The following is a 13,070-nucleotide window of genomic DNA, read 5'->3' on the forward strand; positions in this document are numbered from 1 at the left end:
TACAATAAAGTTTATATAACCAACTTGAAGTAAGACTGCACTTTGATAGCTTTGCCATTGAGTTGGCGAAGTTGGCGAATCTTAATGCTGAATGGAGGTGCCATGTAGTTTAATGAGCCCATTAAGTCATCAAACTACAGAACTACGACAACCGCAGCAACACTCTGACCACACCCCGCACCACCAAAGACCCTCAACGCCATGGAATCTCTACACATTTTAACAGCTGTCAGTTTTATGGTGCGTGACTTTTACGACAGCTGGTTTTGGCGGCTGTTGATGGGCGGCGGTGCAGTGGTTCGCCGTTGGCCTGAGGCGATTTTCGGAAATCGGTTTTAATTGTCAAATAAAACCAAATAGCAGCGGCAACAACACCAACAACAGCAACAGCAACAAAATATTCATAACAATCGGCGCCAAAAAGTGTGCTACACATTTTTGTGGCCATTGAAATAGTTTTATTTGAATGCCGCTTGCCAGCGGCAATAACAACAGCTACAACAATGTGTTTGAATTTGGACGCGTAAATATTACAGCAATGCATTTTATTACATTCTCAATAGTACTCACACACACACGCATATAGATATAGCTAAATAAGCGTAAATAAAATGAAAGCAACAAAGCCATTTGATTGCTTTTTTGTTTGCTTTTGCCCCAGCTTAATGAATGTATTTATATAAAAAAAGTATTTATATTTAAAATAAAAATAAATAGAATGGCTTGTAGAAAAGTTCTAGAGTAAATACTACTGTAAAACAATTTTGTTATTATGTTTGTAAATTTCATTTTGATTTATTTGTAGTTTGCATATGCCAAAGTAGAGCCCAAGCTTAGATGTAATAAGTAGAAAAAATGATTTAAAATAAATTCAGAGAGATTCAAGCGCACATTTCTTATTTTCAATTTTTTCTCACAGTAGTTGCTCTAATGTATTACAATTTTATTAAAATTGCATTTGTCAAAGGAATTGGCTTTTAAAGTGCTGAAAACCAACCTTACAGAATAACAAATTATCCTTTGTGCCATATGTATATCAATATATATTTATTACGCCCGGGGTCACGCACAATCATGTGTATAGATTGCATTTTATAGGCAGCTTGCACAAAAAATAACAAATAATACTGCAGTTGCGGCGAAGACGAACAGTAACGCACTGAAGATACCCTGTAGAGAGGATGAAGCTAAAATGTGAAGGAAAATGATTGAATGACTTTTTTCTGATTTAAATTCATTTCTGGTCATCAAATATGTTGCAAAAAATTCAAGTCAAATAATAAAGACTAAATAAATTTAAAGAATGAAAACAAAAATTAATATTGTTCTAAATAAATTTAATTTATTCGTTTTTGATTGCATTTTCAGATATATTATCTTATTTTGTTTTTAGTTTTTAGGAAATTTTAGATTTAATTTAATAAAAATAGCGTTTGATTGAATACATTTATTTTTTATTACATTTTCAGATCTATTTATTTATTATTGTTTTTATTTTATAATTTATATATATATATATATATATATGTTTTCTAAGATATTAAAGACTTCAGAAATACACATCCAAAATCTAATATAAAGCATATCGAGCCATGCTGCCTCTATCTACATAACATACTCAGTCAACCCTTTCGCCACTTAACATTTTTCTACAGAGCAGCAAAAGCAATTGTCTGCCATACTAAATTTTCAAGTGTCAAACTAATGGTCTAAGAAATACTTTATAGCTAAAATTTTAAACAATATAAAATCCATATAAATCGAATTTCAGCAATTCAATACAATAAAATATATCTCTATGTACAATGTATGTCGGCTCAGCTGTGACTGTCCATTGTTGTTGTTGTTGTTGTTCTAGTTGTAGCTTGTCTCCAGTTGTGTCTGTGCGTGTGTGTGTTGGTGTGTGCATCATTCATCCTGCGGCCATATTGAGGCAACATATCCGGCGACAGGATGCCAAGACAAGAAAATTTCATGCTATGCTTTGTACGTTTCCGCTTGCCCTCAACCCAATCAAGCAGCCAGCCCAGCGCGCTTGCCACGCCCCCTAACTGAGCTGTCTCTTGCTAGTTGCTGTTGTTGTGCTTATATTTTATTTTATGCCAACAGCACTGTTTAATTACACACAAGAGACAGCACACATACACATTGAGCTTACTTCTCTGTGTGCGTATGTGTATGTGTGTGTGTGCCCTCCATTTCCTTTGTGTATGCACGTGTGTGTATCAGGTAATGGCTGCCCTGCTCACATGCAATTTATATTTGCTGCTGCAGCGCCCCCTTTTTAAGCTCGCTCCAACTCTGCTGTCTGCTCAGCTAAACCTTGATCTGCCCTTTCGTCTGTCTCTCTCCCTCTCCCTCTCACTCTCTCTCTTTCTCTCTCTCTTAGCACGCCCCCGTTTTGGGGCCAAGCTGCGCTGCAATTAAGTTCAAGTGCAAAAACAAAAGGCATGTTGTTTGATATCAGACCGAGTTGGCTGGCGCTCGCATGCGAAACATTTTTATACAATTACAGCTAGAAATGCAACAAAAACAATGGCAGCCGCAGCTCTGGTATATGCTCAACAGCAACAACCACAACAACAATAAATTATTGTTATATATATGCAATAATAACTGATTAAAGACCGTTGACATATGAGCGAGATTATGGTTGCTTGGTTTTTTAATGAATCACTTGCTGTCTCTCTCCGTCTTCCTATCTCTCTCGCTCTTTCTTTCTAGTTGCGTATATGTTAAGCAGATTTGATCTGGCCAAATGCGCCTGACTGGTTTCGTTGTTGGCAACGGATTAATTATGTCTGGCTCTTTGCATAGCACACAAAACAAGTAAAACCAAGTAACAACAATTCAAGCATTTCCAGTCGGGTATCTGTGACTCCTTAATACTTTGTTGCGACTTCGACAAGTGGTAATAAACATGTGACTTGTTGACCTTTAGCTTAATGAATCGTAGATTGCTGCCTAAGGGCTTAATCAAAATGAAAAACATATTTGATTTATTGCATTTATATATGAGTACTCTGCTTATGCTTATAGAATACCTTTTTATACAAATGCCTGGACTGAGCGAGCTAGTTGTTAAACGTATTCTATATACTCTCTTAAACTTTGCATCATCTCACTTAGATAGCAGATTATGTGCTACTGTTAGCAGCTTGCTAGCTTAATCTCTCAAATACTTCAAGGACTTTGCTCTTTGAGTTCAAAGAAATGAGTAGGAGTAAAGGTTAAAGTGGCTTAGGTATTTTTTGCACAGGTTCATAAAAGGTTCATAAAAAACAGAATTAAGCATTTTTAGTCTCACATTAGCAACAATTGAAGACCTGAAAATGTGAATACGACATCGCAGCTGCATAATGGTTTCTTAAGACAATTTAATTTAAATTATATAAAGCAAGCTCTTTTAAAAGTTCTTATATTAATAGAAAATTTTATGTTGTTCTAGTATTTGGGAGAAAATTCCTTAATAGAAAACTGCATGTTCATAGCCAAAGATAAATGCCAAGCTCTAATTTTGAATCATTTCATTTAACAACCCTTAGACAAATCCTATTCATGCATCATTAGTAAAGTTATGATATTGTAATAAACATAATTTTACCTTAAACTCTTCATAGTTTCTAACTGCCTTATGTACCGCACATCTACTTGCTGCCAAACAGTTGTCAACGTCAACAAATTGGGTCAAAGGAATACAAATTCGGTTAAGAATTTGCTGTGCTAAAAGTTGTGAACATCAAATTAAATTGAACATAATTTAATTTTGTTTGCGAGCCGCAAAAGTTTTGCCTTTTTTTAATTAAACAAACAAACAATTGAGAAGGTATCAAAAGAGCAAATTGTGCCAAAAGCCCTTAATTTATTTGCTTCATCTCGCTATCTCTCGCTCCTTCTGGCTTCCTGTCCTTGTCGCGTTCAGTGATTGTTGAAAAAAAAGGAGAACAAAGAACATAAATCATGACGGGAGCGTTAAAATTTTGAAAAATAAGTAATTTTGTGCAGCCATAACTTTGGACTGTTTTTTGTTATTTGTTGTTTGTTTTTGTTATTGAGGGTCGTCATTGCGGTAATTAATCAACATTGCAGAAAAGACCTAGACGATGGCATTATCAATTACAATATACGTATATATATATATATTTATGATAAATTGTATTGTGTATGAGTGTCGATTCTTTAATGGAATTTATTATGGAATTGCGTTAAGCGAGAACATTAATTAAATCATATTCAATGACAGACCAAACGAGCAGCAGCAACAACAAAAAAGCGTATTAAAAACCTATTAATGTGCCTTAATTACAATTGCGTAATAAATTTAAGCTGCGAACAACTCTTTAAAAATTGTCATCAATTTTAAAGCAAACAAAAGCTGCTTGAAACTTCTAGTAAAACTCAAAACAAAATGCTAAAAAGTTTACCAAAAAATTGCTTAAATAAACTTTAAAAACTATAAACTACAAAAATATAGCAGAAAAACCAAATGTTTTCTCACTTAATCCAAAGCTTAAAATATTAAGTGAAAATATACTGAAATTAATTTAAATATTTATATTCAAAAGAAAATTTATATATTCAGCTTTAACCAGCCATAATACAATAAGTCTTTAAGCATGTCAACTATCAAATCATGTTCACACCTAATGCACGCACGATTATTTGTAATAGGCATATAATACAAAATTCGCTTAGCGTATGGCTATCCATGAAGTCCGCTCTAAGCTCTCCGCACTTATAGCTAAGCAGCTCAACAATAATAATAATAATCTATAGCTTAATTGCCACCTACAGCTAACTCGTTTACAGTCGCAAAGGAGACTTAATTTTGTTTTTCTCTTTTTTAGTGCTGCGAAATTTATTGTCGCTGCAAGCCAAGGAATTAAATTAAATTCCATTCAATGACAGGAACCTCCCAGCTCCGAAAAAATAAAAAGAAAGAGTATCAAAAAGCCTTTAAGTGCTATGGCAGCAAATTACGCGACACCGTTTGCGCGTCTGAAGTAAAAGTTAACAGAGTTATTTGCAATTGTTGTTCCGTTCTTATGCTTAATTTTTATGTGGCTGGCAATAAAAGATAGAAACTTATTTTATGGCGGTATTTATTCGAATACCCTGTAAACAGCGAGTGGGCAATAGAAGGCGTAATAATGTAAAGGTAGCTCAGGAGGTTACTCCATTTGAATATTTAAAAAACAACATTTTTACAAAAAAATATTAATTTGTTTAGGAACTCATATATTATATTTTACTACACTTTACAGGGTATCTTCCAATTATCATAGATTCAATTTCAAGTGTAACAATTAATTATAAAGTATTTAAAACAAATTATAAAAAAGTGATATATGTAAAAACATGTTATAGGGTATCTACTAGTCTATCAGTTGCTCTATTGATTGCAATTTCAAATAACTGCACGCTATACAAGCTATATTCTATATATATCTTCGCTTTGAGCTCAAACAAATATATTTACAGGGTATCTACTCACCTAGCAATATTTATACAGCCCAACGTACTTGTTCTGATTACAGTTTTTACGAGGCGATGGCGACAAAGGCAAAATGTGCCCAAAAAAAAAGAAAAAAGAATTCCGTCGCATAGCTGCAGGAACCGAAAATCTAACTCAATATTCAAAGCCACAGCAGAGCGTGAGCAGCAGCAGGCAGAGAAGGAGAGGGGCGAAAGAGGAAGAGAAGGGCAGAAAGCAGCGAAAAGCAGCGCAGCCAAAGCAATAAAAATGCATTTTTATGAGCAAAACTACCAACAAGCATAAATCTCTATCGAAAGCTGCTTTGCAAGCCAGGTAAAGGACTGGCAAGGACTTGCCGTGTGGGTGTTCCTACCTTGCTCTCTCATTCAGTGCTGCACTGTGTGTAAGTGTGTAGATAGTAGATAATGTGGGGACTTCACTAAGGCTTCCGTTGCATGAACAATAACAAATGCATGAGAAAACAAATTACAATTCGTTGTTTTTTCTTGCTTTCTTTGGCATCCAGTGGCTGCGGCAGCAGGTTCAGGTTCTTTAAAATAATCCCATTTGTAAAAATTGATTGCAGTTTGCCGATAAAAAAGTGCCCGACTGTGTGACAGCGGGAGAGTTGAGGCTAGAATGGTGGCAAGATGAAACACTAAGTGAAGCAGCAACTCTAACAGACTTTGACCAATGTGTGTGTGTGTGTGGGTGGCTGGTTGGCTGCTGCAGATGGACCATGACGATAGGCCCGACATGAGCTACATGTGTAAAGCACAAGTCATTAGTGTGTGCAGCCTGGCAGTCTGCCTGCCAGACTGCTTGCCAGATCAACACAAACACACACACCCATCTGTATATGTTGCTGCGACATTAGAGCGAGATTAATGACAAAATCGCAGCAACCGGACAAACGGCAGACGGCGAACAGCTTTTGCTAGTCCCAACCAAAATCAATTTGAAAATGCATAATAAAATGGGGCATCAGAGATTTTGATGGCAGATGGAAACAGTTTCGCTGTCATAAATTTTATATTTTTTTTTTTTTTTGATAAGTAAAGAGCTAAAAGCTAAACATCGAACAGTTGATAAAGATATATATGTGTGTATATAACATATATAATGAGTTTCTAAATATCTGAGCGATATCTTATGACCATTGTCTATATGTCAGCCTAGGAGACTTTGTTTTTTAAGCACAACTCGGGTACTATAAGAGCTACAACTATCAAATTTGTTATGCTGGAGCATGTGAAATTAATAAAAGATTTAAATAAATCTTTTGTAATATCTCAACCATTTTGATTTATAGTAAGTAACTTAGGTATTGATTATATATATTGATTATCTATAAGCGCTACCTATTGTCAGCAGTTATCTGCAATAGTTTCCTAGTTCTTTCTCAACATTTCCATGTGCACATTTGGTGAAATGCTCATTGAAATACAACTTTATAATCCCAGTATAATTACCTTTGCTTAAGCTGAAAGAGCATTTACCATTCGTTGTTGTTGCCATGTTTCATTTTCGTTTTTTTTTCGCAAAATATTGTGGAAGTTTTTTTATGTCGCATTTTGCAAATCGGTCGCAGGTTTCGCTTGAGTTGCGGTTGGCCCAAACAAACTTTTTGCTTACCTTACAACAAAAGCGGTTGCATCATATTATGCTGCTATATTCAGTGGCAATGTAGCAAAAGTTTTGTGCCACAAATATTGCTACAGCCATTGCCGTCCGCCCGCTGGCCCATTGGCTGCAGCAATTTTAACGTTCTATAGCTTTTGGCTGTTGCCTGTTGGCTGTTGGCTGTTGGCTGTGGCGGTGGCTCTTCTGTTCTGTTTTGCGGTCGGAAAACTGAATTTACAGCATTACAAGTTCCGGTAAGCAGCTTATCGAATATAGAAGGTCCAATGCTCAACGTTCGTCCGACTGCAAACAAAATCCGACAATCAAATGATTTATAAATAAGCGCTACTTGCCACATATACGAATATTTTAGGTATGTAAACGAATGCTATTCATAGCAAAGCTGAAGCTGACGACGGCAAATTCTTCATAAGCTCGAATTTTACATATCCTATAATCAGAAAAATTTTTTATGAACTACCTAAGATTATGATTTCGGCAGCTAAATTTCAATCTAGAATAAGAAACTCTTTAATAAACTCTCTAATAATATAATTTAATAATAGAAATATAATGCTAATAGAATTTAATTTTCGTTTATTATTTGCCATTTGAAAACGTCATAGTGTCTTGCTGAGTCACATAGAAAGCAGGTCTTAAATAGATTTTTCTTATTGAAAACTTTCAAGTGAATGGGAGAGTTGAAATAGTATTATTAATTAAATATATATTTGTATAATTTTATTTTATAATTCTATATAATTTAATTATTATTAATTATTATTACTATTATATTATTATCAACAATTTTATATTTTTATATAATTTTATTTTATTTACACACTTACTTACTTTTTTATATGTTGAAATAGTTCTATATAATAGAAAAGCTATTTAAGTTTATCAAATTTCATTTCAAAGACTGGTGTATAAGTCTTCTTTATATATATACATATAAATATATAGAGATAGAAAGAGAGTGATGTATATATCAGCTCAACTCAAGCACAACCCGATTGCATCAACCCCAGAAACACTTTTTGCTGCTTTGCCCAGCATTATAATACCCATTCCAACTTAATCCCATAACAACGTAGACCACCTCCCACTTATCCACTTACAGGGTATTAAGAGCTGCAATGATTGCTCGCTTTTTGCAATTGGCTATTGACCAGCTTAAATGCTGTTGTTGTTGCAGTCGTGGTTAGGTAGTCTGTTAGCTGATTGCTGGCAGGGATGGTTACCTGCTTAGCTGAACGATAATTATTAATAAATGCGGTAAGACTTGAGTGGAAGCGAGACATAAGAAGTCAATTGAAAATAATATGAAATGTTAATTAGCTATAAAGTGAGCTTGAAATGAATGTAACTTCGTGAGTTGAGCTTCGAAATGAGGTCTTCAGCTTAAAGACTTTATTGTACGATATGCTCGGCATTTCTGCTTATTATGCATTATCCTTGGCTATATCTAAACAATGTCTGAAATCAATTGATGTCGATTTTATCAATGCTCAAAAGGTTTCTTCCCGTTGCCGTTGCCGTTGCAGTTGCAGCCAAATTGCATTTATGGCTTTCCACTTTTATTTAATTTTGCACATGCAATTTACCTCGTACCAACGGCGGCTGCCTGCAGCTCCTGCTCCACCTCGCCATCCTTTAGCTTTTGCGCTGGCGCTGGCTCTGGCTATCAACACACGCACACAAAGAAAATTCCTTTCAAACATTTTTCTACACAATTCGACGATCTGCACAAATGAAGCAACATTTTCTCTCAAGAAAATGCGATTTGTGCGCTTTTGAATGCAAGCGACGTACTAGCCACGCCCACACGCCCAGGCGCCCACTCACACACATACAGATTTCCCCTTGGGCTATGTGTAGCTTATCCTTTGACGATGTGAAAACTGCACGGACAAGCAAAAAACTTGAGGCTGGGCAGCAGCAGCTCCAGCAGTGGCAGCTAATAAGGAAGCGTCGCTGCGTCTGCTGACCGCGCACAACGCGGCGTATGCGCAACGTTTACACAAAACCCGAACTTGCCTTAAAGTTTTAAAGTGCTTGAAATCAATTATAAAGTGGAGCTACATATATACATATATATTTGTGTAGAGCAGCAAATTTTCTTAAATATGAAAACTGTCTTAAACGCCATCAATGCTCTTGATATATTTTTTCATTTTTATTAACTGCAGATTTTTCTGTCAATTAATTGCTGCTTGATTTAACTGACAAGCTGCTTAATTGGCAACGAGACGAACGTGTTTACCGAATTCATTTTTACAATTTATGAAAGAAGATATGTATATATAGAGAAAGAAAGAGAAAGAGAAAGAGAAAGAGAGAGAGAGAGAGAGCGAGAGAGGAAAAACATTGACTCTTACTCTGTTCTCTGTCTTTGGCCCTTTCATTAATTTGGTAAAGTAAGAGCAGCTTATTTGTACTGCCGTTTCGTCTTTCAATTAATGAATCGAGGCCTTTAATTGAAGTCATACACATGCTCAGAACTTAAGCACTTTACACACAGCTATACAAATATAAAGCTATATGTATATATATATGTGTGTATCTCACTTTATACGGGCCCCTGCATTCCCTTTTTGCAACTAAAACAAACAGCGCCTAAAAATGGTAACAGAAAACGAAATACGAAAAAAAATTACGTTCAACTTGAAGCATTGTGAACATTTTCTCAGTAATTAGCAAAGTTTTACGCCTTAAAACAAAGGACTTCCGAGGGGCATGCCGCTGCTGTCAACGACTGTTACCTGCCTGCCGACAGCACAGAGCGTTGAATTTAATGAAAAAAAGCTCAAGTGATAGCTGGCAAAAGCGAAAAAAAGAACTTATAGTAAAGGAGGCTGTGCGCCCAAAAATTAGTTTGAAAAGAAAAGGTCAATGCTGGGGGCCACATCAACAGCTAGACTCACAATAGATCATAGCAATGAAATTTGCATAGCTTTGATATGACCTTCAGTGAGGTGTTAGCGTTGCCGAGGGCAAAACAAAAGAGGAACTGTCTTGTGGAGGGGCTGCTATTAAACTGAAAGACTAGGGATAAAGTTTGCTTATGAATAGAAATAAAAACAACAAACGAAATTCATAATGAGATTAAAGAACAAATGAAAATATATGTGAAAGGTGTGGCCGGCCAGAAGGCTTTCATTTAATTAGGTGAGCTTAATTAGAGTGCAGATACTTAGAATATATATTGGAGTTTATTTTGGGGTTAAAAGTGGTCACAATTAAGAGCTTATGTTTGAGTAACTAATTTTTAGAGTTTGTTTTACAATATAGTCATAATTTCAGTATAGATCTTTAAATGGTCGATCAAAATGGGATCCACCTGCAAATAATCGATAACTCTTCCAGTTTTCCGTTCCGATTAAAAATATGAGCAAACTGCATAATAGCTTGAGCCTGCAAAACTTTGTATTTAGTTGTATGTGTATTATTTACTAATCAATGAAGAAAACAGCTGAGAAATCATATAATAAATTTATAAATATAATAAGCATGATCATTAGTTGCCTATATTTGTCTGACGTTTATACCATGTAAAATGAGCAAAAAAGTAATAAATGTGCTCAACAGCAGATAGAGAAAACACATTTGATTCACATATATATGAGGTATATATGTATATTATATATATTCCCGATCGCAATGACAAGTTATGTCTATATACAGTTCTGTCTGTTCGCCTTTTCTTCTGCTTCACACATAATGCAAACTCAATGTACATTTTCACTCAAAAAGTGCTCAACAGCTCTGCTCGAGTTGACTTTTGAGTGACTTTTGGGTATAAAAGGGCGCAGCAGCGGCTGTGGACGATCAGTCAAGTTTCTGACCTGGACTGGGTCAGTCGCAGTGCAGTGCAGTGCAAGTGGTGAATAAATTTAAGTTTTGTTGTTAAATTGTTATGTTTAAATAAATTGTATAATAAATATTGTATTTGTTTAAATAAATATATTTAAGGTTTATTGTTTAATATATATATTGTTTAAATGTTAAAAATATTTAATGTTCAGTATTTAAGTAACTTTTAATTATTATTAATAAACACCAATTGTTATTATAATAATGAAGTTTGTTGTAATGTTCATTAGAGATAATGATCATTTGGAATAATGATCACTTTCGTTCATGATTATTACTGATAATTATTATTAAAGATAATGATCATTAGCAATACGATATTTTCATGATCATTTTCGTAACGTTAATGTTAATGTTACCCATATTGCCGTGTTCTCTTTAAAATTGTTAATTACTAAACTTACTCTTATTAAATATGTAATAAAATAAATAATATTAAGTAGCATTTTACGTTATTTACCTCTTTGTGTGTAGTTAAGTTAGACAGAGAATCCCTTCTCTTAATTTTCATTTTTATAACTTTATATTTGTATGTATAAATTTAAATAATATTTGAAACCAGTAATATATAAATGCATTATATATATAAATATATATATTTAATATATTAAGTAACAATAACAATAACACTAATCAATGTTTGCTATATAATTTATATATTACAAAATAAATATGACAATTTTCTGATTTTACAAATAGGAAAAATATCAAAAATAAATAAAAAAAAAGAAAATGGAAAAATGTCTGAAAAATTAAAAATTAAAAAATGTAAAACAATTAATATTTAAACCTATTTTTACAATATTCCTATAAGTAATATGTATAACTATATTTAAGGCCCTTAAATAAAAATCTTCGTGTCCTAATGTAAATATTAAAAACCGCAGATAGGACTGGGCTCAGGGTATCTCCTAGTCGGACACCCCGACTAGAGCTTTCATACCTGATTTTGTCTGGTGTTCTAGTCGGAAATACTTATCAATCTACTTTACTACATTTTACTAAACTACAACATTTACTGTATCCTCTTCTCTGCCACATATGTTCTCTTAAGCCTGAAGACAATTTGAATAACAAAAGAAACCTTTATCCCTTCCCTACTTCACATGCCCAACATGCGAAATTTCCTCATCGACAAACGAAATTAAAATAGTTAACAGAAACATTTACTTCACATGCAATTGAACTGTATTAAAGTTAAGAAGGAAACGAATTGCAGCTTCGGCTTTAACAGAAAAAATATGTTTCTTTTTTTAAAAGAGGCAGAACAAAGTCGTTAGCATGTTGCATGTTGCATGTTGCGGGCTCTGTGGCAGCCATGCAAATGATCAAAATAATTACATGAAGCGGCAGTTTTCAGAGAGTATTTCGCTCGTTGCTCGTTTTTTTTTTGCCCCTTTTTTATTTGTGTTTTTCCTTGCAAGCAACAGCAGCAGAAGCAGGAGCAGCAGCAGTAGGAGCAGGAGCAGGAGCAGCGCCTTACAAAAGACAAGCGCAGTCGCAACTTCAAAATGATGAAAATGAGTTTTCTTTACAAACAAAATTAAAAGTAAGCGCTCTGGCTGGGTGGAGGGAGCGGCAGAGGGGATTGGCGACGATGCAGAAGAGCGAGAAAATTGCACACCAAATCCAACGATGTGCAAAGTTATTTTTCACAAGTGCTTTGCAGCCGACGCAACCTCCAAGCCAACCCAACCCAGCCACCCGCCCACTCCCTGCCGCCTTAGCCGGTTGCTGTCGCCTGCATATGGAACCATGTGGCCATGTGGTTGTGTGGATCTCAGTTAACTTATGGTTAGCACGGTATGTGTGGATGTCGCCAACAGACTCCAAGCCGCCTCCATCTACCTCACCCTTGACTGCATATTCCTATATTTTTATGCTGTGCAAATTACAGCTATTTTTCATAGGGGCAAAAGCGCTCACAAAATGCAGCAACGCTTCGACTGTTCCTGTTCCTGTTTCTGGTCGAGCTCTGCTACACGCCGCTCTCCCTCTGCCTCACCCTCTCTCTCACTCTTTCTCCCCTTCTCCCCCCTTCCAGCTGTCTCTGTTAGGTGCCAAGTGATAATAATTTCACTGTCTACCCAGCACG

This window comes from Drosophila hydei, unplaced genomic scaffold, assembly GCF_003285905.1.
Source record: "Drosophila hydei strain 15085-1641.00,03,60 unplaced genomic scaffold, DhydRS2 tig00000283-arrow-arrow-pilon, whole genome shotgun sequence".
NCBI lineage: Eukaryota > Metazoa > Arthropoda > Insecta > Diptera > Drosophilidae > Drosophila > Drosophila hydei.